Genomic DNA, 25,829 nt, shown 5'->3' with positions numbered 1-25,829 from the left:
ATTATGACAAAAGTTTAGCAAACTAGAATTAATGATTATCTTCCTGAATTGATAAATACAGATCAAACAGGTTTTGTTAAAAATAGACAAACTTTGGAAAATATAGTAACGTTATTAAGTATAATTAATTTAGCACAAAAGAAAAAGGACTTAAATATAGCAGTGGCTTTAGATGCAGAAAAAGATTTTGATAGGTTAGAATGGGATTTTTTATTTAAAGTTTTGAGTAAGTTTGGGTTTGTAATAAGGTCACCAGAACTGAACACAATATTCCAAGTGTGGTCTCACCAGAGATTTATAAAGCTGCAATAGGTCTTCTTAACTATCCTATAACTCTGCACAGCAGCCTTGAGAGATCTATAAAATTGACCCCAATGTCCCTCTCTTCTTCCACACTGTTAAGTATCCTACCATTAACCATGTACTTTGGCTTTGTTTGACCTTCACACTTAGCTGGATTGAATTTCATCTGCCACTTTTCTACCCAACTCTGCATCCTGCCTATATCCTGTTGTAATCTACAAAAGCCTTCTATACTAACTGCAACACCTCCAACCTTGGTTTCATCTACAAACTTATTGACCCATCCTTCTACTTCTGCATCCAGGTCATTTATAAAAATCACAAACAGCAGGGATGCCAGAACAGATCCTTGTGGAACTCCATTGGTAGAGTACTTACCTTCCACTAATACTTCCTGCTTTCTACAGTCTAGGTTCCAGGGATCCCATGACTCATGACTTTCTGAACGAGTCTCCCCTGGGGGACCTTGTAAAATGCTGTATGAGAACCCTTATCACCACATCCACCACCTTACCTTCATCAATTTCTTTTGTTACCTCATTTACCCTAATTTAACCCCCTTACTTAGTTTTTTTTATGGTGACATATTACTTTCTGTTCATCTTTCTATATTATTATGAGGGTGTTTTTGCAGCTTCTGTGAAATACAAACCAAAATATTTCTTTAGATTCTCCACAATTTCTCTATTTCTCGTGATTAATTTTCCATTCCCTTCTCAGCAACCAATTATGAACTTACCACTTTCTGCCCTTTTATTTACCTGTAGAACTCTTACTGCCTGCTCTTATATTATTTGTTAATTTTATTATAAACTCTTTTTTTTCAATTTTTTTTGTAACTTCCTTTGCTAGTTTCTAAAAATATTCCAATCCTCCAGCCCACCACTACTCTTGGCAACATTGCATGACTTTCCTTTGAATATGATACTATCATTAGGCTCCTTAGTTAGCCATGGATGGTGCACATCTTGGCAGTCAACCCTGTGTAAAGATAGCCAAAGGACAACAGCAGTGGCGTGATCAAGCTGGAAAAATCCTGGTGCATTAATGGCATATGCTTTCATCAATCAGCAGAAAATTCAAGGGATTAAGAGATCTGCTTCATGTGGCAATTCTCCAGAATTGGCTTGGCAATTTACCCTCTGCCACTGTTCGCTCAGTACAAGCTGTGTATTGGTCTCAGAATTTATAGCATTTGTAAGAATAGTTGAAAGTTTCAGTTTATTAGGCCTTTGAGGTGAGTGGCTGCAGAAACTTCTTGGCAGTCATAGGCTAGTCCTAACTGCCATAGTGCCTGCACATACTCGTCAATCGACTCACTCGGCGCTTGCGTTCAGCTGTCCAGGAGGAATCGTGTGTATATGACGTTCATTGGGGCCTGGTACTACCTCTGCAGGAACTACATCACTTCAGAGTAAGTAGTAAAGTCTCTTATCACTTGGAAAACTCGGTGGCTGACTTGAGCGAAGAGCATTTCCCTCTTCTTCGTTCCACACGTCGTGAGGCAGTGCACCCACTGTTCGAAATTAGTTGAGATCTCTGGATCCTTAGGGTCGGTGTCTAATCTATCTGCCCGTATTACCTTGTCCATGGTCTAAAATTAAGGTGATTAAATTGTATTATCAATCAACCACAATCAGACAGAGAATTAGTTTTAATTACCTTAAAGTTTCAGCACAGCTGGCATGTTGCTGCCCCAGTTCCAAGGCAGGTACTGAGGGAGGGATTTGGGCGTAACAGCCTTTATGGGGATATCTGGGAGGGAGGAGTCACAGGTTCAGGCGGCGGGCCAGCCCATACAGCACATACATACATCTATATACATAGTGGTAGCCCCACAACTAACCAGGTACGAATTGTTGCTGCAATGTCAACAATCTTTGGCCCAGAGCAGAAGAATTTACAGAACTTCATATCTGCAGGTGGTCATTTTTTTTTCAGTGGTTTAAAGAAAGAACTACTTGTATTTTCTTCTAACTTTTCCTTCCTGGAGTTCTGTTCTGTGCAGATAATATGAGTCCTGTTCCCTTTGTTTCTATATTCTCTCTTGTCAGAAGCATCTAAAATTTCCAATGAGAAGCATAGCACATTTGATTCACTTCATAGAACATAGTACAGTGCAGCACAAGAGCAGGCTCTTCAACCTACCACATCTGCATCAGGTATGATGACCAATTTATATCAAAAGAATTCTGACAACCCATGATATGTATCCCTCTATTCCCCGCACATCCATGCGGCAAGCTAGAAACATGTTAAATGCTACTATTGTAAAAACACAATGCTGGATCAACTCAGCAGGTCAAACAACAAAGATAAAGATACATGATGAATGTTTTGTCTTGCTCCCTTCAACAAAGTATGAGAAAAATGTAGGCAGAAAAATGGTGGAGGGAGGGGGCGGGGCAGGGGAGGAACACAAACACACAGGCAGGAGGTACTCGGTGGATAATTTGGGGGAGGGCACACCAGCCAACTGGGGGAAGGGGAATAGCTCTGTGAATGGAGAGGGAAGGGGGTGGAGAGCTGGAGGAAAGTAGACAGAAGGATGGGAAGGAAAGGGAAAACAGGGAGTGGTCTAGCAGACACTGGAGACGTCGATGTTAATACCATCCAGTTGGAAAGTGCCCAGACCTCTCTTGTCATCCAAGATTCTCCTACCTTGCTACCTTTATCCTTCCTCTTCACTGCCACATGCTGGTCCTAAGTTCTACTACTGGCCCTAAAACAACTCCCTCAAGACAGTTATGGGTTTAGCCAATAACATCTGCTCCCAAAGAACACCCACAAGCTCCTACCTAATTATGTCATGATTTGCCATTATCCCCACTTGTTCCTCCCAATTTATCTGAGGGAGCTGATGAGAATGTGGGGAGAATAAAATGTGGGTGGTGTTGAATCAGTGTGAGTGAGAGGATGATGGTCCGTGTGCTCTCAGTGGGCCTAAGGGTGTGTTTACCAGCTATAATTCTCTTTGAGTCCATTACTTCAACACAGCATCAGAGATAGATGCAGCATTCAACATCAAGTCTTGTCCCAAACACAAACAAACTCAACTTCCATCCTGTACCAAACACAAACCCAGAACCAAACTTCCACACATGACCAGACAAAAACACACCATGCACAAACACAGCATTAAACAGTAAAAAGGCTTCAGACCTGAACATTACTGCAGATCCCAATACTGTATAGAAATCCAGTGCAGCACCAGACAGAAACACGGGAGCAGATGCAAGTGCAGCACCAAACTCCATCACTGATGCGATGTGTGCACAGGCCAATCTGTCATGTTCCCTGCCAATACCCTACATCTACAAAGCAGACCCAGAAAATAAGCCTTTTGGAGCCTTCCTGATGAATGGTGCTAGACTTTAGGGAAATTTATCATGCAACACATTATGATTTGTCCTACTTCTGCTTATTTAATTGCATTGCATTGTATTTTCATTGCAGGAACAGCCACTAGAATTTAAATTTGCTGACTTTGAAGAGGTTAGGTGTATGATTCTTCAATATCCTTGAAGTGCCAGTTGATGAAGGAGACAAAGACGATGCGGTCAAACAATAATCATGGCTTTTATTAGCAGAAACTCATGGTACAATAATGAAAGACAATAGATGCATATACAGTTCTATCCAAGGGGAGTGTCCTTAACAGTTGAGGTAATGCACAGCAAGGCTCACCAGAGGGGAGACAGGCAGCTTGGCAGAAATTCACCACAATGCTGAAGGGAACATGTTTGCACACATATTCATAACTTGGTGCATTCCGTTATTTTCTTAAACGTTTATGGTGGAATGGCTACATCCCCCAATGAGCACATGCTCTGATCTCTTGCTTATGGAGGCAATTTGTGCACCAGTTGTCCTCTGGCATAATGATAACGCTGGGCAATGAAGATTTTGCTTCCTGAACACATCTGGGTGTATGTTATGGATTTTGGGCTGCTGATCACGAAAATCACCTGAAAATGTTCCTATCCATTCTGCTTTCATTAAAATATAACCTTTTTTTGTGATTTCTTGTCATATCTTCTAGTATATTTGTGATAGTACAGACCTATCACCAATGTATATAGTTACAGTATCTAGAGTATGTAATGACTGTGCTTTCAGCGATTGGCTGAGAGCTAAGCCACGCCTACTGTCTGGGCCTTAAAGGGTTGTGTCCCTAGCCAGGTCGGATCATTCCGGACTGGTCGGCCACCTGTGAAGAGCTTCTGTCTTTTGCTAATAAAAGCCTTGGTTTGGATCAACAAGTCTTTGGTTCTTTCGACGAGCTCTACAATTTTATTAGCAAAAAGAATTTTTTTAAAAAGGGATGGAGCGTCTAACTCGGCCAGAAAAACTTATTAAAACTTATCGACCCACAGTCAGCTACAGCCTTCAAAGCCTTTAAGTTCTGGCTGTTGAACTTTGAAAACTTCCTAAGGCTCATTGAGGTGGAGGAGGATAACCAGCGTCTAACAGCATTGCTGTCTATGGTGTCCTTGAGAGTCTATGAGAACATCCAGGATGAGACCACTTACACCGCAGCCATAAAGGTACTGAAAGAACTGTACGATCAACCAATGAACAGAGTTCATGCCCAGCTCGTGCTTGCATCGAGGAAGCAACAGCCCGGCGAGTCCAGCAGGGCATATTTACAAGTAGTAAAGGCATTGGGCAAGGACTGTAACTGTGTGGACAAAACTGCTGCCAAGATCACAAACGATCTCACCCGGGATGCCTATGTGGCCAGGCTCCGATCGAACGAAGTGAGGCTGCGCTTGCTCGAACAAGGGGTAGAAAAACTAGAGGACGTGGCCCAGATTGCAATCACAATGGAGGATGCAGCCTTAAAGTCAAACAAGTTCTCCAGGGACTGGACCCCACATTCTGATGTGAGTAGAGTGCCCTTCTACCCTACCACCCCCCGAAATACTAATGGCCTGTCGGCTGCTGCTACGCTGCCCTCTGCGAGCCCAAAATGTTATTTCTGGGGGAGGGACAAGCACAGCAGGTCCCAGTGCCCAGCAAGAAAAGCCAGGTGCCAGAAGTGCCTTAAAAACGGCCACTTTGCTGCAGTCTGTAGGTCTAAAATGGCCACCGGCAAACACAGTGCCTCGTGTGAAGCCCAATCGCCACTATCCCATTCATACTCTTCTTCCCCAGAGCTCTCGTCCAATGAGAGCGAGGGCTCCCCTGCACGGCAACGCCTGATGTCATGGAGACGCCGAACCCGGAAGGGGCAGCCCACCCTTGCAACCATGATGTTGGCCCGCCTCTCGCCCCCGTGCAGAACACTAGACCCGGCCTCGGTCCCGACTGTAGAGCCCGCTATTGCCACGGCCACGACCACCCCCGGGGCCGACGCTACCGCTGCTGCTGCCGCTGCCACCGCCACAGCCACCCCCGGAGACGACGCTACCGCTACCACTGCCCGCTCCCCTGCTGCTGCTGCCCATGCCGCCGCCGGTGCGGCCACCGCGACCGACTGGGGACCCGCCGCGGCCAACCAGGTACTCACCCTAGCGTCCATCGCTGACGACCGCTGGGGCCCGACCGCACCTCCGGGAGTACCTCCAACCTGCTCCTCCAGCACTGACTGCGTCTATGACATCATCACGTTGCGTGACGTCATCACGCGGAACTCCCCTGTCAACAGGATTAGTGGCTGCTTCTATAACACTAAATCAGCAATGCTCTCATCCCCTCACTAAAGCAATGGATCTGATTAAAGTGCATGGACACTACACCAATTGCTTATTTGACTCTGGGTCAACTGACAGTTTCATCCGGCCAGATGTGGCCCTCTGTTGCGGACTTGACATTATCCCCACTACCCAGAGGATCTCATTAGCGACTAGGTCGCACTCGACTGGGATAAAGGGGTATTGCATCACCACACTGGAAGTACAGGGCGTAACGGTCACCCAATTCAAATTACTCATCCTTCCCCAATAGTGCGCCCCAGTGTTGCTGGGATTATACTTTCAGTGTCAGTTTCGAATGGTGTCCCTACACTTTGGGGGACCCCACGCCCCCCTCTCGGTCTGCCATCGCCCCACCCCTGAAGCACCCGAGTAACCCGCCCCCGTGCCCTGGGGCCACTCCTGCAGCCTTTCCACACTCCAGATTGCCCCGCCAGCACTCTTCACAAACCTCACCCCGGCTGGAAGCCTGTGGCCACCAAAAGTCGGCAATATAGTTACGAAAACAGGCAATTCATTAGGAGTGAGGTGCGTAGATTGCTGGATGAGGGCATCATCGAACCCAGTTCAAGTCCCTGGAGAGCCCAGGTGGTGGTTGTCAAGAACGGGGAAAAGCTACGGATGGTGGTCGACTATAGCCAGACCATTAACCGCTTGACGCTCCTGGATGCATACCCCCCTGCCACGCATCACGGATGTGGTGAACCAGATTGCCCAATTCCGCATATTCTCCACCATTGACCTACGTTCGGCCTACCACCAGCTCCCGATCCGTTGTGAGGACCGACCATTCATGGCCTTCGAAGCAAATGGGCGGCTGTATCAATTTCTCAGGGTACCATTTAGGGTCACGAATGGTGTCGCGGTCTTCCAGCAGGAAATGGACCGGAGGGTGGACCAGAACGGGCTAACCGCTACCTTCCCGTATCTGGACAATGTCACCATCTGCGGCCACGACATGCAGGACCACGACGCCAACCTAGACAAATTTCTTCAAACTGCCGGTCGGCTGAACCTGACCTACAATTTTGACAAGTGTGTCTTCCGGACCACACAACTCGCGATTCTAGGTTGCGTGGTGGAGAACGGGGTAGTGATGCCAGATCCTGACCGTATGCGTCCCCTAATGGACTTTCCTCCCCCCATACCCAGAAAGCGCTCAAACGCTGCCTGGGCTTTTTCTCATATTACGCCCAATGGGTTCCACACTACGCCGACAAGGCGCGTCCTCTTATCAAGACCACCGCCTTTCCCCTCTCGACCGAAGCCAGAGCGGCTTTTGATTGAATCAAATCTGACATCGCCGCTGCAATGCTGCAAGCAATCGATGAGTCTGTCCCTTTTCAAGTCGAGAGCCATCTTGAACCAGGCTGGTCGGCCTGTAGCCTTCTTCTCCAGAACCCTCCAGGGTCCAGAGAGTAGCCACTCCTCGGTCGAGAAGGAGGCCCAGGCCATAGTTGAACCGGTGCGTTGTTGGAGACATTACCTCGCTGGGAGGCGTTTTACACTGTTGACTGATCAACGCGCGGTCTCCTTCATGTTCAGCAACACCCAGCGAGGTAAGATAAGAAACGACAAAATTGCCAGATGGAGAATCGAACTCTCCACTTTTAACTATGACATCCTGGTAAGTTCAACGACCTGCACGACGCGCTCTCCAGGGGGACGTGCGCCAGCGTACAGATGGAGAGACTACAGAAACTCCATGAGGCGCTCTGTCATCCAGGGGTCACTAGGTTTGCCCACTTTGTGAAGGCGCGCAACCTACCCTACACATTCGAGGAGATTTGCTCCATGACCTGAGCCTGTTCGGTGTGCACTGAATGCAAGCCCCACTTCTTCCGTCCGGGGAACTCCCACGTTATCAAAGCCACCCGCCCCTTCGAGTGTCTTAGCGTAGACTTTAAGGGGCCCCTACCGTCGACCAACCGTAATAACTACATCCTTATGGCCATCGACGAGTACTCCCACTTCCCGTTCGCTGTGCCCTGCCCAGACACCACCATCAGTGATACTGGCCCTTCACAGTATTTTCGCCATTTTCGGGTATCCCAATTCCATCTACAGTGATAGGGGGTCCTCATTCATGAGTGCAGAGCTGCAACAGTACCTTCTGGAGTGTGGTATCGCTTCAAGCAGGACCACCAGCTATAACCCACGCGGTAACGGCCAGGTCGAGAGGGAGAATGCCACCATCTGGAGAGCGGTTACACTGGCTCTCCGGTCTAAAAGTCTCCCCACCTCTCACTGGCAGGAGGTTCTCACTAGTGCCTTACACTCCATCTGCTCCCTCCTATGTACCGCATCCCACGAAAGGATGTTCCTTTTCCCGAGGAAATCCGAATCAGGAACCACTGTACCGGCATGGCTCACCGTCCCTAATGTGCGACGCCACGTCTGGCACTCAAAGAACGACCCCTTGGTCGACCGAGTGACTCTACTCCACGCGAACCCTTATTACGCCTACATTGAGTTCCCAGACGGGCGGGAGGACACTGTTTCGGTGCGGGACCTAGCTCAGGACGCGGTAGGCCCAGCAACCCCCCCAAACCAACCTTCCCCAACTCTTTATTCCCCAGGCCCCGTGCCCGAACAGCAGGACCAACAGCACCCCAACGACCCGGGCCACACTGCCGACAACACGGCTGGGGAATTGAGCGAAGGAGCGGTCGCACCCGACGAGCCCGCTGGCGACACCACTCCAGTGACCCCAATCCTGGCACCACAGCGGTCATGCCGGATGGTCAGACCCCTTGACCGCTACAGTCCTTAACCTACCCCTTCCTTTCATTCTCTCCCTTGTTTTTTTTCCTTCCTTCTCCCTCTTCAGCCCTTCCACCCCAGGGTCAGTTCTCCAAGAAGGAATGAATGTGGTAGTACAGACCTATTACCAATGTATATAGTTACAGTATCTAGAGTATGTAATGACTGTGCTTACAGCGATTGGCTGAGAGCTTAGCCACGCCTACTGTCTGGGCCTTAAAGGGTTGTATCCCTAGCCAGGTTGGATCATTCCGGACTGGTCGGCCACCTGTGAAGAGCTCCTGTCTTTTGCTAATAAAAGCCTTGGTTTGGATCAACAAGTCTTTGGTCCTTTCGACGAGCTCAACAATATTGTCCACCAAGCAAGCTATTTTGGTCAGTCCAAACATGCCTGGGCATGCATTCAGTGCAAATGCTATGTAAATATTGTCTTAGGCCTGGGAATGCTTAGTCAGAATAGATGCAAACATGCTATATTCTTTGGCTTGGCTTCGCGGACGAAGATTTATGGAGGGGGTAAAAAGTCCACGTCAGCTGCAGGCTCGTTTGTGGCTGACAAGTCCGATGCGGGACAGGCAGACACGGTTGCAGCGGTTGCAGGGGAAAATTGGTTGGTTGGGGTTGGGTGTTGGGTTTTTCCTCCTTTGCCTTTTGTCAGTGAGGTGGGCTCTGCGGTCTTCTTCAAAGGAGGTTGCTGCCCGCCAAACTGTGAGGCACCAAGATGCACGGTTTGAGGCATTATCAGCCCACTGGCGGTGGTCAATGTGGCAGGCACCAAGAGATTTCTTTAGGCAGTCCTTGTACCTTTTCTTTGGTGCACCTCTGTCACATGCTATATAAAAGCAGCTTATATATACAGATGCCATGCATTACATTGATATAGAATGAATGCATGTTGATGAACAAGTTCTTCAGGGAATAACACAGTGAGTGTACTTAAGAAAGCATTTATTGACTTCAGGAAGATTCAATACAACAGAAAAATCTAGTCAATTTAACAACAGCTGTGATATATTCTGTTACATTTGTGGTGATATATGTTTATGGCTCAAAGGTGCAGCATGAATGCACTTATTAAGAAAGCCTATGAGCTCTACTTTGATTGTAAAATTGGTGGCCAAGACAAACCTTCAGCTCTTCACATTTGTTGTGCAACATGTGCAATCAACCTGAGAGCTTGGCTCAGAGGTACTCAGAAGTCAATGTCATTTTCAGACCCAATGATATGGTAAGAACAGAAGGATCACGTGACGGACTGTTACTTCTCTCTGACTGGCTTCTTTGCTAAAAATAAAATAATCTATTGAATACCCAATCTGTTTTCAGCCATGAGACCAGTGCCATATATTGACAGTTTTCCAATTCCAAGATGAAACCAAGATGAAGGAGATGAAGATGCCACAATACATGAACCAGATGTGGAAAATGACACTGATCCAGAGGTTGAACTGTTTATATCTGGTTATGCTCATCTGATAACACAGCCAGAATTAATGACCTAATCAGGGACTTACGTTTGTCAAAAACAAAAGCAGAACTGCTTGGTTGAAGACTGCAAGGATGGGATTTGCTGTCACCAGATTCAAAAAATTCTTGTCTTTCTGAACTGACAAGAATATTTGACAAATGTCTTTATACAGATTGACAACCTTTGTTTCTGCACTGATATCTTTGGGTTATTCCTGGCTTTGGGTTGTGTGCATGACGCACAATTAGACTTCTTCCCTGCTGATCTTGGTGCAGTCAGTGACGAATATGGTCAAATACACTGGGACAGTGCGACCATGAAGTATCAGGTCAACTGGAGTCCATCAATGCTAGCCAGCTATTGTTGGACAGTGACATGAGAGGCATCAGATGCTAAGTACAAACAAAAATCAGCAGCAAAACATTTTTATGTCAGTTGAACTAACACAATGTGTCAGTATCATTATGCAATTAAACATGGTAACTTCATGATGATGACCAAGTTAACAGAGAGCCTGAAGCAGCCGCCTTTACCTGAAGGTGAACAACGGCTATTCAGAAATTGTATGTTTTTTTTCTCTCTAGGGGAGGCAGGGTTATTTCCTTCTCCTTCCCTAGCTATGTGCCACTTAGCGGCAAGAGCCACTTCCCATACGATAAAGGGTGGTAGTATGTGCCCTTTTTTAACAGAACTTTTTTTTTGGGGGTGGTTATATAGTTTTTTTTTTCTTTTTCTTATCTTTCTTTATTTTCTTTTGACAGAGATTAATTATTTTGAGATGTGGAAGGTCCAAGAGGAGAGGTAGAGGGGAGTTAAGATTTTTTTTGAATTTGGTATAATGGCAAATAGTAAAACATTGAATTTTCTAAGTTTTAACATTAATGAGCTTAATAGTACGATTAAAAGAAAAAGGGTATTAGCTTATTTGAAAAAAATTAGAGTTCATAATGCTTTTTTACACGAAACTCGTTTATCTGAGAAGGAACATCAAAAATTGAAAAGAGACTGGGTTGGGAAAGTGGTAGCTTCATCTTTTAACTCTAAAGCAAGAGGTGTGGCTATTTTATTAAAAAAAACATTACCGGTTAAAATTAATAAAATGTTTACCAATCCTTTGGGAAGATTTGTTTTAGTTCATTGTCAAATTTATTCTGAGAATTAGATTTTGAGTATTTGTACACCAAATATAGATGATGAAGGATATATTAGAGATATTTTTACATATTTAGCTGAGGTATATGATAAAATATTGGTAGGAGGGGATTTTAGATTGTAAAATGGTTACTCAATTTAGGTGGCCAGATGCAGGAATTAAGTATTTAGGTATTCAAATTGATAATGATTTAAAATGTTTATATAAATTAAATTATTTATCTTTGCTTAATAGAATTGTTGGAGATTTAAAGAAATTGAATACTTTACCTATTACTTTTGTTGGCAAATTGTGTTAAAATGTAAGTTTTTCCTAAAATTCAATTTCTTTTTTAGTTGATACCTATCCCAATCCCTTCAAAAAAATTTTGAAGTATTTTAATACAGCGGTTAAGAAATTTTTATGGAAAGGTAAAATGGCAAGGGTTTCTTTGGAAGAATTGACCTGGAAGAATGAATTAGGGGGTTTATGACTCCCTCATTTTAAGAATTATTATAAAGCAGCTCAATTGAGATTTATAAATGTACTGTTTAGTTTAGATAATATCCCTCATGGATTTTTATAGAGTTTAATGAGATAGGGGATATGAACCCCAGGATTTATTTATAAATGGAATTCTAAATAGTTAGTTGGAAATAGGGAATCACCTATTTTTAAACGTTTGATTGAGTTGGGGAATAATATTGATAATGAAATTGGTATGAAAGGTTTAATATCTCTAAAAATGCCCCTACATCAAAAAAAGCTTATACCATTTCCAATGGTATAACCAATTTTTGAGCATTTGGAGATGGGTTGGTATTAAGAAAATTGAGGACTGCTTTGAGAATGGGAAATTTATAACATTTGAACAAATGAAGGAAAAATTTAATGTACGCTGTACCTAATAATACTTTATTTTGTTATTATCAGATCAACGCTTTTTTTAATCTGGTAAAATAGGTCCTTGTTTGATGTTACCCAATCAAAGTGAATTGGAATTACTAATTTGTAATACTAGTGTAAATAAATTTATTTCAGTAATGTATAATTTACTTCAAATGAAATCCCCTAAAATTGGGGTGCATAAATCAAGACTAAGGTGGGAAGTAGATTTATAGACACAAATTAATGAAAAGGATTGGATGGAGTTATATGTAAGAGTAATAATGACTAAAACTATAAATGTAAGATATATGTTTGGCCGATATAATGTTTTACATCAATTATATTTGACTCCACAAAACTTAAATAGATTAAATCCTGCTATATCAGATTTATGTTTTAGGTGTAGATCTGAGATTGAAACATTTTTGCATTTTACTTGGCAATGTCCTAAAGTTAGACATTTTTGGTTAACGGTAGGTAATTTTTTGGAACTAATTACAGGGGTCAAATTCCCATGAGATCCGATGTAACTTTCATTGAATAATATTAATGTTATCAGACCAAAATTAAAATTAAATATGTCCCAAATTGAATTTGTGCAAATTGCTTTAGCAGTTTCTAGGAAATGTATAGATATAGATTTAGGTATGGAAAGGTGGAATGTTGACCTTCGTAGTTGTATACCATTAGAGAAGATTACTTACAGTGTGCAAGATAAATATTATGTTTTGGAAAATATGGTGCCCAAATTTACAAAATGTAGGTTTGCATGTTTAATAGGCTCTCTGAAGACCTAACTTCTTGGTAACCTCCAATGCAGACTTTCTGGTATAAATGTTTTACTCCCTTGGCATTCTTCAGTTTTACTGTTTTCTTTTTTTCTCTTTTAGGGATTTGGTGGGGGGGTGGGGGGGTGAGGAGGTGGGAAGGTAGGATGGATGTGGGGATATATACCATACGTACAACTTTTTGAAATAATTTCTGCATTGAATGTAATGCAATTATTTCTGTGGTTTAAAATTTGTAAACAAAATCAAAAACATGGTAAATTCAATAAAAGTTAATTTAATATTTCTTCAACTTCCTACGTACGTCAGCAAATCTGAAATTATCTTTCTGTTCAGCCTGGTTGTCTATCGTATCTCCTTTTTTTTCAGGAAGCAAAACCTTTTGAAAAATTTGTCGTCCATTTTAATGATAATGAGTTTATTATCATCTACATTGTAAAATACATACGTGCATAGAAATTCTTACCTGCTGCAGCTGAACAGGTACTTCTAAAAAAGGCAATAAAACTAAATGTAATTGAATTAAAAAGACAATGAATACATAAGATAGATAATCCCAGTGCAAAAAAAGTGACTTGCCATCATGTAGCCAATCCTTTTGCCGTATCAGGGCAACCCATGATTAGCATAGCAAAGTGTCTGGTAGGTGTTGGAAAGAAACTGTTCTTGAAGCTGGAGGTGATAGTTTTCAGGCTTCTGTACCTTCTGCCTGTAGGGAGAAGAGAGACCAAAGTGACGGGAGCCATTTATGATGTTAGGTGTCTTCTTGAGGCAACGGTTCAAATAAATGTTTGCAATAGACAGGAAGTCAGAGTCAATGATGGACCTGGCTATGTTTTTTTTCACCTTCTGTAGCCTTCTACGTTCCTGGTAACCTGTTAGGGTCCTGTAATAAGGAATGGACAAAACAAAGAATGCAGAACAAGATAGCAGAGGAACAGGGCCTTGAACTATGGTCCCTGTGCTGAATCTGATGTCAATTTAAACTGTGTAGCCTTCCATACACCTCCTTATGCCTTCCATTCATTTTGATGTGATTTTTGCCTATCAAGTCAATCAAAAGATAAGATGGATGATCAGTGTTTGGATATATACCAGCAGTGATCTGACTGAATGCCAAACAATGCTGAGAAGCTGAGGAGCCTTGCACAATTGCCATGTTTTGAAACATTCATTGCCATTCTGACCTTGAGCAAGAGCCACCTCATATTCAGAGGGGAGTAGTAGAATATCTTAGTCAATACTATAGCAAAGAACTGGTCATGTTGACTGATTCAGATAAGAAGATATCTAATGGACTACATTATGTTAACCCACATGAAGAAGTGCTCCTCCAGGTCATGGAACAGAATGGCAACAAGCAAAGGGTTTCCTATGCCCTTGGCTTTGTTAGCTACAACTTGAATGAGAGCAGAACTTGGGGAGATTGCTTGAAAATTTGGCTAGATATCAGGAGGCTTCTGTAATAATTTTAGTTATTCCCTCGTGAGCACTCAAATGGCTCAAGCCTTGATTCCAGCAACCTCCACTTATATTTCATTGGAGAGGGAAAGTATTTTCCCCACTGGGAGAAGTTTGCACCTATGATTGGGTAAACTGAAAATCCACATTAATTTCTTAGCGAAGTGAATATTTCTCTAAAGGTCTTTCAGATGAAATGAACACACACAATATGCCCGACACATAGTAAGTGATACTAACCTGTCACCTTCTTCCACTGCTGGACTACCACAGGACAAAAGACCTTCATGGGCATTCCAGAAGATTGTTCTTCCCCATCAGCTCTACTGGAAAGTACTTTCCCTGCTATTGCTCCCACTTGCGTTAACTCAACCTGAAAGAGTAGGGAGGTTGTCCAAATTGATCTGGGTGAATGAAGCCCAGTGTTTATGTGTTTATATAATATTTACAGATGATGCCGCTTTAGTTGCCCATTCAGAGCCAGCTCTTCAGCGCTTGACGTCCTGCTTTGCGGAAACTGCCAAAATGTTTGGCCTGGAAGTCAGCCTGAAGAAAACTGAGGTCCTCCATCAGCCAGCTCCCCACCATGACTACCAGCCCCCCCACATCTCCATCGGGCACACAAAACTCAAAACGGTCAACCAGTTTACCTATCTCGGCTGCACCATTTCATCAGATGCAAGGATCGACAATGAGATAGACAACAGACTCGCCAAGGCAAATAGCGCCTTTGGAAGACTGCACAAAAGAGTCTGGAAAAACAACCAACTGAAAAACCTCACAAAGATAAGCGTATACAGAGCCGTTGTCATACCCACACTCCTGTTCGGCTCCGAATCATGGGTCCTCTACCGGCACCACCTACGGCTCCTAGAACGCTTCCACCAGCGTTGTCTCCGCTCCATCCTCAACATCCATTGGAGCGCTCACACCCCTAACGTCGAGGTACTCGAGATGGCAGAGGTCGACAGCATCGAGTCCACGCTGCTGAAGATCCAGCTGCGCTGGATGGGTCACGTCTCCAGAATGGAGGACCATCGCCTTCCCAAGATCGTATTATATGGCGAGCTCTCCACTGGCCACCGAGACAGAGGTGCACCAAAGAAAAGGTACAAGGACTGCCTAAAGAAATCTCTTGGTGCCTGCCACATTGACCACCGCCAGTGGGCTGATAACGCCTCAAACCGTGCATCTTGGCGCCTCACAGTTTGGCGGGCAGCAGCCTCCTTTGAAGAAGACCGCAGAGCCCACCTCACTGACAAAAGGCAAAGGAGGAAAAACCCAACACCCAACCCCAACCAACCAATTTTCCCTTGCAACCGCTGCAATCGTGTCTGCCTGTCCCGCATCGGACTGGTCAGCCACAAACGAGCCTGCAGCTGACGTGGACTTTTTTACCCCCTCCATAAATCTTCGTCCGCGAAGCCAAGCCAAAGAAGACAACATTATACAACATCTTTATATCACATTTTAATCACAAGGTTACATGAGGCATACTTTGTTCCCTTTTGCCCAATCATCATTAGGGCATCCAAGAAATTTTCAGCAAATTGTTACAAATAATTTTTTTAATACAGTTGAAGCTGATTCCAGCCATTAAAAGCTGTACTTCACAATTACACCCAATTAACCTACAACTCCATAAGTTTTGGAGGGTGGGAGGAAACTGGAGCACTCGAGGAAAGGCCATGCAGATCAGAGGGAGAACGTATAAACTCCTTGCAGACAATGCAGGATTTGAACCCATGTCTCTAGCGCTGTAATAGTGAAAAGTTGCCTAACAAGTGTAGATATTCAAGATTCATGATTCCTTTACTGTCATGTAATAGTACAGAACATATAACATTACACAAAATTACCTTCTGCCTGCTCATAAAGCAGACAAAGAATTGTCATTAGTTCCATTCGTACAAGAGAAAGAAGAGCAAGGGAGAGTCCATCCAGAGTCGATGAGTGTTCATGCATTTGCCTCCACCACTCGCACAGCCTCAGCAGTTGATGGATCCATCAGAAACCTGAGTTCCAGATCCAAACCTCCAACACAATCAGGAAGCCTTCAGCACCCAAGGCCCTTCAGGAGGCCTTCTTACCCTCAGCACCCTCTTAAATCCTGATTCCAATACCTGGTTCCCATGAGCGAGAATCCAGCAGCCCGCAGTTCATGCTGGTCCCCCAACCACAAGTTGCCCACAGACTGTGTGGGTCCCTTAGTCGCTGAACCCCTCACTGGTCCCCTGCCATTGTCACTGTCCTGTAGGGTCATCTTCTCCGCTTCTCTTTCTCCCCATTTCTGGTGCTCTGCACCTGCCTGTTGCTCCCCAGAGTCAGCGAACTTTCATGGCCACTGCTGAGCTTAGGTGCCACCATCTTGTGGTTTAAAATCGTCAGCTCCTTTAATAGCAATCTTAGTGCAAAAAAGTGCAATTGTGCAGAGTAGCGATGTGTCTCCAGTCTCCGCTCTCCCAGGTCCATACCAGTGGAAGAGCTGCCGTTACTACAGGTCCAGCAGTGCCGCCATTTATTTTTGTGAATATTTGAAGAAACACTCACAATTTCCTGAAACCCCTTTTTTTATAGACAACTATTTGCCCTTACCAAGACAATTAGGTATTGTAATTAGGTGAAAAGGTAAATGTGTGGTAAACCACTGTTATGTTTAATTACCTGGTTAAGTACACCTATTGGCTGGTTGTACCTGTGGCACCTCCCCATTGGCTCCTATATAAAGGTGACTGTTCCATAGCCACCTGTTACTCAGTGCAGGACAACTGAACAGTAGTTCTCAAGTGAATAAAAGCCTATTGGTTTCTCTACAATAGTCTTTCGAGTGATTGATATGTTTGGAGATTTCCTCCTCGGCCCTTATCCTGCACCTCCCAGTCCCCCCATTTGGCCACCATTATCCCAACACTAATACTAAAACTACACTAAAACATTATATGCGTCACGTCATATCAATACTACACTAACAACTACACTAAAAACCTTGGAAATATAACTGCACTGATATTAAAACTACCATACCAATGCACGCACGCAGGCACAACTGTCAGTAATGCTACCCGGTAGAGCGGGTGGCCCATTCACATTGGAGCCGAGTCAACTCGGCTCGGCTCTGATACAACCCAGTTGATTTGTACCTACCACGCCTTGGGAGCATTCACACTGGTAGGTGACCCACTAAATACCCAGTAAATTTCCAGGGTCAATGTACATTCAGTGGCAGTGTGGACGGCTGCTAAGAGGGTCAAAAATAACACTCTAGACTGGCCTGGTGGCAGCATGCCCAGTGCAGGAAGGGGAGATGCCTCTCTGCTAACTTGGAACTTACTCCCACCACCAAAGCCAGAACACTATCTTTGGAAGAAGATAATTGTGAATTTATTATCTATCAATTTTTTTTCCTATTTATCTCTTTTTAATTCAATTAGGTATGTTATTGTAGTTGTTTTTAACTTGTTTTTGTTTTCATTTGTTATTTTGAAATATTCAGCTGCAGCACCAAAAAATTTTGTTGTATATGTGCATTGTACAATGTATATGACAATAAACTCATCATCATTAGCTCTGTTAATGGCCCAGGACATCATGTTGCCCCTTCTTCTGCAGGATGATGCCTGGTCCGCTGTGTGTTTCGGTTTCAGTTTCAGCTTCTCCGCGTCACATAGTATTTTTGCCTGCTGTTTGTCATGACCCAGATGGATTGCCAGGTTATTGGCCAATTTGTGCTCAACAGCTGCTACTTAAATTTGTTAAATGGCCACTAATCTCTTTGAGAAGTGGGAGACCAATCAACTTGATGACAGGTAACTTGGAGCTGGCCAGGTTTCTACCACTAGGCCCCGCTCCAGAGGAGAAAGATCTTGCTTGGTGTGGAAAACATGAGCCAATTCGTACAGCAGAGAAGAACAACATGTTGTTGAGGTCAATAAAAAGTACATTATGAAATAAACTTACACAGGAAATATATTTTGGAGCAGTTCTCCAAAGATCAGGCAAGGGTACAGGAATATCTCAAACTAATTTACTGGAAGTACTTTAGATGAACATACTGTACCTCTTGCAGCTTATTGCTCCTTCGTGTCAATCCACGTTGATACTGATCCCAAGTTCACATTTCAATCTTGTACCAATTTAGTTTGTTTTGACAACAGAATCCTTTGTTTTGATATGGTCCAACAGCTGTAATAAAAGGGTCACTGTCAGGTTAGTATTTTTCTAGGCTCGCCCTCACCTTCCTTACGGCCCTCCAGGCAACAGGCAAGAGAGGCACAAAAACACGTTCGCAAAAACAAAGGAAAAGAACACACACTCAATCATGATTAAATTACCATTAATTGAATTTAATAAAAACAAATCATGAACAGTTTTCCAGAGCTGCAATGAACAAATTGAACTGCAGTACAAGCTTCAACAAGGCTTGCAATTGCCAGTGAGTGTACTGATTCTTTTTTTTAACTCAAATAATGAAAACTTTAAAAATAAGAAAGATTTGGCCAGGAGTTTATGTAACTTGGTGGCCTGAGCTTTGAAGGACTTGAGCGGCTTAACCTGCTCATGGGAGCTCTGACCATTTTCTTCCTGGAAGGCCTACCTGGATCCCACAGGCCATGCCTGTACAATAACAGAGCAACATGGTTATTTCTGGCACTGAACATCCTGGTTTCAGTCCTAGACACAGCAGTGCACCAGGGAGCAAGCTGAAGGGGTGGAAACAGGAATATTAGAAAACAAACCTCAGCGGCAACTTAGCCTTTCCCTTCTCATGTGCATCTTAAGATCGAACAAATGGAAGCCGAGATTCAGGGATGATCCACACTTCTGGGCAGAGTCAATGCCGCCCAGACCAAGAAGCTCCTGATTCTGCATCAGTGCCATCTTGTCCACTGCCTAGGAGGATCAAGGTCTGGCACCCATCTAAAGGCATTTAGGCTACAACACAGAAACGGGCCCTTTGGCCCATTAGGTCCATACCAACCCATTTACAACAATCCTACCTTACACCAATTATTTTAAATCTCCCCATATTTACACTCATGCACCTACACACTCAGGATAATTTACAATGGGTGGTTAACCCAGCAATCCACATGTTTTTGGGATGGAGGAGGAACACAGAGGAAGCCTATACAGCTGCAGGGAGAATGTTTAAATTTTGTGCATGGTACCTGAAGTCAGGATTGAACTCACAATGGTTCTACCAGCTGTGCTACTGTTACAAATGCATTGAGTACTGGGACGTTCTTATATTGGATTATGATGCTCCCTCCATTAGAAAGCTCTGCTTATTTTTTTTTTAACCCAACATAAATAAAAGATCTTCCATGTATACTGTAAGCTACCATGGAACTGTTTCGGAGGGTGATGCCATAACTGGTTAAGAGGTCGAGAGGAACTAAAATTCACAAATTGAAAGAAAAACATCAGTCAAGAATCTTGGAGACACACAGGAGATCACAAACACAATCTGCTTGAGGAACTCAGTGGGTCGAGAAGCATCAGTGGGAGATCACGAATGGTCGGTTTTAGGCCAAAACCCTTTATCGAGACTGGTCATAAATCCTGCCCTTATTTGCTATCAGCAGAAGAGTTACTTTGTGATAAATCTGATTCTGGGTGACATTGTACCCTTGCTATGTTTGATATTTAGAGAAGCTGCCCACAGGATGGATCTGGAACATAGTTACTTTGTGGTGAAAAATGAACCACAACACCTAACTGCCTTCGCAAATAGAAGAGTTCATCACATTTCAAGATTATTTGCCATTGTGCTGGGATTCCCTTAATTTCTGGCATGATTCAGCATCAAATTTGACTCAATTAATCAACTTCAGGGCATAATTGACTGAGAGGTGTGCATTAAAACACGGATGGAGTGGTTGAACTGAGGTAAGGCGAGTTAGTTCAGACAATCCAGGAACTCTGAGTGAGATGACTTTAAGAGGGATGTTTGCCCGAGCAAGCTAGTTAACTTCATTTCCTGGGGTTTACATTAATCAAACAAATAACCCGAGGTCTTTGATCCAAACTAGGATTAAAGTCTAAATGCGATAGCTTGCAAGTTAGAAACTGAGCCTAAAAGAAGTTAAAGAACGGAAAATATTCTATCACTATTTATAAGTTCTGGAATCCTTCATATATGTCTCCCCAGAAAGAAATAGCCTGAGCCAGAAGGACTTCCTTTGAGAAAAATAACTGAAAACAAAAGAATCCGTAGCTGGAGGAAGCTGTGGTTCTTTGAGCCTTCTTGGTCATTCAGTACAATCATGGTTGAATGTTCACCTCAACACCATTTCCAACGATATCTATCCTTACACTGACCCCTTGACATCTAGAATTCTATGAATCTCTGCTTTGAAAAAAATGCAGTAAATGAACACCTACAGACAATTCTAGACATCCCCATCATCTGAGTGAGAAAATTTCTCAAGTCAATCTGAAATAGCTTAGTTATCACCGTGACCCCAAAATGTAAAGTCTGACAAATGTTGTCCCTGTATCTACCCTATTGAACCCTCTGAGAACGTTCACACTTCAATGCAATTTTGTAAAATTTAAAGGTAACATGTTCAAGAAAGAGATGTTGGGTTACCATTATTCAATTTCTTTACAAACTGAGACTTATCATGCTTTATGGTGTCTCCAGGTACTAAAAATATTTTTTTTTTCCCCATGCATCTTTTAGGCAACAGACAGCTCCAGATCAGACTAGAAGTTCATGGGGCAACGGCTCTTAAAAGACTTGGCTGTGTGACTTTTGATATGCAGGAACAAAATAATATTTTGTGCAGGGCTGAAATATTAAAGATGATAATGCAAAACCACATGATTTAAATGCATTTTAAGTGCTTTGGGTGTCATATATCTAAAGCCTCATAGATGTGTGAGCAAACAGAATCCGACTCTTCCCCAACTCCTCAGGGTTGCAGATGTTGCCTAGAAACCTGTTAAAATATATGCATGTGCAGATGTGCACAAGTGAACAGGCAGGGAGGTGTGTGTATCCTCTTAATATTACATTATGTTCCGATAATGAGATAAGCAAATGGTAATCTGGCAAGCTGCTCACTGCAAGTGATATAATCAGACACTCTGGATAGAAACCTGGAGGGCAAGATTTATATTCCACAAACAGACTGTCCCTGAGGACTCATAAGTAATAAAGTTCCTCCAAGTAAGTTAGGGAGAGTGTCTTAAGTGGATTATAAATTTAGCCCATGTCTCCTCATTGCCCTGTTCAACGCACAGATATATATTTAAAACAATGAATTCAAACCATTAAATTGAATTATAAGGGTATAATGGTCATTTGGTAATCTCAGCAAGGAGCCTCTCCAAAATTTATCAATATGAAGCCCAGGACTTCAATACATGCAGGGAAAAGATAATATGCGGCACACCTGTCATATCCTAAGTTTGACACTGTTGTCTGATGGGAAGGTGGGATCAATACCTTTACATTGTTGCTCACTCCGCTTCATTCTGTTGTGACATCATCTAAAAGAGGATATGACAACAACTTCAACAACTTAGATCAGAACTGTGTTCCAGGGGAGTTCCCTCTAATATCTTAACAAACAAGAGGGATAAACACACAGGAGGAATATCGGTGAGCATAATTATAAAAAGTTCAACACAAGACAAACTGTTCAAATGGTTCATGCTCCTCACATGCGTTCTTGAATACTTCTAATCTAATCAGCATAACCTTCTATTCTTCTTGTCCTTATGTTTATTTTACCTTTCATTTTAAAGCATTGTGGGTATTCACCTCAATAACTCTTCTATTCATTTTCGAGGTGAAGCATTTCCTATTGCATATTTTGCATTTATGATGCCAAGCTTTGGAGTTCCACAAGTGGAGATATTTACTTCATGTCTTCCCAAGCAAACTCATAATGTCATAAACCAATGGATTCATAAAGTTCTACAGCATGGAAACAACCCTTCGGCCCAACTTGTCCATGCTCACCACACTTGTCCCAATTATTTGCATTCGGCTCATATCACTCTAAACCCTTCCTATCCATGTATTTGTCATAATGTCTTCTGAATGTAATAATTGTTCCTACTTCTACCACCTCAGCATCTCATTCCATATACCAGCACCCTCGGTGTAAAGAAGGTCAATTTTAGATATTTCCACTCTCAAAAATCTCTGTCTTAAAATTATAGATCCCCTACACTGGGGGAAAAAAAACTATGACTATTTACCTTGCCCATGCCCCTTGGAATCCCACTTAATCACCTAAGCTCCAGGGTGAAAAGTCCCAGCCTGTCCTGCCTCACATTATAATTCAAACATTTTTGCAGAAATAATTTATAACCAATTTTAGAGGAGAAATATATCATGTGTCTTACCTTATAACAGGGGGCCCTTGAGTCTTGACTGGTGAAGAGCAAAAAGCAGCAAGAAGACAGAAAATGCACACTTCCAAATCAGTCTGAGTCGGTCTTGTGTGGAGGTCTGATAGGAATTGTGACTGGGTGCTGAGCGCCAAGCCTCTTAATATTGAGAGATGGCCAGATTGCCTCCCTGACTTCAGTGGCAGATTGCTCAGTCCCCCACTCAAGGTCTCCTGGGAGTGCTGAGACATGACCTCAGACCCACCCTGCTAGTGGGTTGGGAAGTCTCTGTGATCCACATGCAAACACGCTGTGGCTCCCACTGGTTGCGAACCAATGATCTAGATCCTCTTGTAATTTTAGATAACCTACTTCATAGTATACCATGCCACCAATTTGGGTGTCATCTACAAACTTACTAACTATGCTAACAGATTGTCACCCAAGTCCTTAATATAGATGAAAAATAGCACTGAACTTGGTTCTGATTGCTGTAGCGCACCACCGGTCACAGACCTTCAATCTGAGTATCAACACTCTAATACCACTCTGTCCCCTCCCATCAAACCATTTCTGTACCTAATTGACCACCACATGCAATCTGACCTCTTGGATCAACCTTGTCAAAGGCCTTACTAAAATCCATGTCAATAATGTCTATCATCCTGCCCTCAATATAATCTTCTTGGTCTTTCAAAGTTGGTCAATCAAGTTTGTGAGAGTCCATTTCCCATTCACAAAGTCATGCTGACTCTCAGTCCTTGAGTTTGCAATCTTAAAGACCTCTATCAGGGCACACTTTAGAGTTGTCTATTCCAGAGAGAAAAAGATCTAGACAGTCTATGCTTTCCTGATAGAAAACATTTTGCAATTCATGTACCACCCTTGCAAACTTCATCCATTTGCTCCAGTGAATCTTCATATTTTTTATCATATGTACAACAGATGTAGCATTTTAAATATGAATGTATGCTTAGGAACTGACTGCATGACAAGATATAACTTTTGAGATAATACTGTACCAGACAAAACCATTAACTGGAGGTTATTGCCTTCAGTAAAAGATGTTCTTTTAATTTCTCTCTTTCTGTCATTTGCCTTCATGAGAAGCAATAGTGAAAATACTGCATAGAACTGTTCCCAGTATTTCAAGTACAGTCAAACCAAGGCTTGATACAGTTAATGTCTTTGCCATCCCTTTAGCAGTTGTTACATCTCAAACCAGCAGCAAGAGAAGCACAATTCAAAAGGATTAAATTTAACTCTATATTTATTCATGACTATTAACAATATAATGTCTTAACACAATTAACCCCTCTATAAGTACCTACAATGAGATAGACAACAGACTCGCCAAGGCAAATAGCGCCTTTGGAAGACTACACAAAAGAGTCTGGAAAAACAACCAACTGAAAAACCTCACAAAGATAAGCGTATACAGAGCCGTTGTCATACCCACACTCCTGTTCGGCTCCGAATCATGGGTCCTCTACCGGCACCACCTACGGCTCCTAGAACGCTTCCACCAGCGTTGTCTCCGCTCCATCCTCAACATCCATTGGAGCGCTCACACCCCTAACGTCGAGGTACTCGAGATGGCAGAGGTCGACAGCATCGAGTCCACGCTGCTGAAGATCCAGCTGCGCTGGATGGGTCACGTCTCCAGAATGGAGGACCATCGCCTTCCCAAGATCGTATTATATGGCGAGCTCTCCACTGGCCACCGTGACAGAGGTGCACCAAAGAAAAGGTACAAGGACTGCCTAAAGAAATCTCTTGGTGCCTGCCACATTGACCACCGCCAGTGGGCTGATAACGCCTCAAACCGTGCATCTTGGCGCCTCACAGTTTGGCGGGCAGCAGCCTCCTTTGAAGAAGACCGCAGAGCCTACCTCACTGACAAAAGGCAAAGGAGGAAAAACCCAACACCCAACCCCAACCAACCAATTTTCCCTTGCAACCGCTGCAATCGTGTCTGCCTGTCCCGCATCGGACTGGTCAGCCACAAACGAGCCTGCAGCTGACGTGGACTTTTTACCCCCTCCATAAATCTTCGTCCGCGAAGCCAAGCCAAAGAAAAAAAAAAAGTACCTACAAGTTATCATATATTTATAATCAGTGTGTATGTGGAAAAAACCCAGACCATTAGTCTGTGCCCAATATTCAAAAAGAAAAAATCCCCAAAAACCCAAGTCAGTCACTCAAGTAAGTCAGTCCAAAGACACAGTCCATAGAATTGAATCTGAAAGCTCAACGTCCAAGTTCAGTTCTTTAACTGATTATAAAGGACGTTGTATTGAACGCTGGAGAGAGAAATGTCTGTGTAGTAAATTATGACTCACTTATGAGGCATGTGCTCTCCAGCTGCCCTCTGGTGCTCCAGCTGCCATTCTAACTGCCATTCTGCCACTCCAACTGCCACTCTCTGCTTCACATCTGGATTCTCCCTTTGTTCTCAGAAATTCCAAGGAATTGGCAAGTCAGCACTCAGCTGTACCACAAGTGGCATAGAGCTCTTAGCAGAAATCCATCCTTTATAATGACAGTCCAAAAGGTCCATAACACAATGAAATCTGATGCTTAATGATCTTGTGATGGGGTGTTGCTGTATTCCCAGATTATTGCTGTTTAGACTATGCAAACTTATATTTTTCCTGGCCAAATATTGCGCGAAAAAAAGAATGAAATAAAAATGCTGAACTAACCAAGTGGCCAATCAGATTCCACGAAGAGACAAATAGAGTGAAGATTTTAGGTGAATGGTTGTTCATCAAACCAACATTTATTTTCCAATTACTATGTGGCATACTTGACAATTATCAATGTTGAAATTAACCTGTTAAATGATAACTAGTTTCACTTAGAGTTTTATATTTATGTCTCATTTCATTTTTGTTAAATTCCCATAATATACCTTCTTGGGATTAGTCACTAATTTATTGAGGAATAACTCCAGTTTGAGTTCTCCCTATCCCATCAACCAC

At 43.1% G+C, this 25,829-nt stretch overlaps 2 long non-coding RNA genes across 3 annotated transcripts; one reads left to right on the top strand and one right to left on the bottom strand.

Annotated features, from left to right (window-relative positions):
• Positions 1-155: 155 nt before the first annotated feature.
• Positions 156-25,256, bottom strand: LOC138753574 (uncharacterized). Of its 2 annotated transcripts, XR_011351276.1 has the most exons (7): positions 25,188-25,256; positions 21,953-21,996; positions 19,094-19,199; positions 18,557-18,681; positions 14,740-14,872; positions 13,618-13,747; positions 156-2,363 (listed from the first exon to the last, which is right to left on the bottom strand). It is a non-coding gene; the product is annotated as an uncharacterized lncRNA (long non-coding RNA). The 2 variants fall into 2 exon arrangements; XR_011351271.1 differs by lacking the exon at positions 14,740-14,872.
• On the top strand, positions 2,265-21,323 carry LOC138753584 (uncharacterized). The gene is made up of 2 exons (XR_011351278.1): positions 2,265-2,465; positions 21,185-21,323. It is a non-coding gene; the product is annotated as an uncharacterized lncRNA (long non-coding RNA).
• Positions 25,257-25,829: the final 573 nt, after the last annotated feature.

Source organism: Narcine bancroftii, chromosome 1 (genome assembly GCF_036971445.1).
Source record: "Narcine bancroftii isolate sNarBan1 chromosome 1, sNarBan1.hap1, whole genome shotgun sequence".
Taxonomy (NCBI): Eukaryota; Metazoa; Chordata; class Chondrichthyes; order Torpediniformes; family Narcinidae; genus Narcine; species Narcine bancroftii.
Note: the sequence above shows the minus strand (reverse complement) of the source record. Positions and strands in the feature narration are given on the sequence as shown.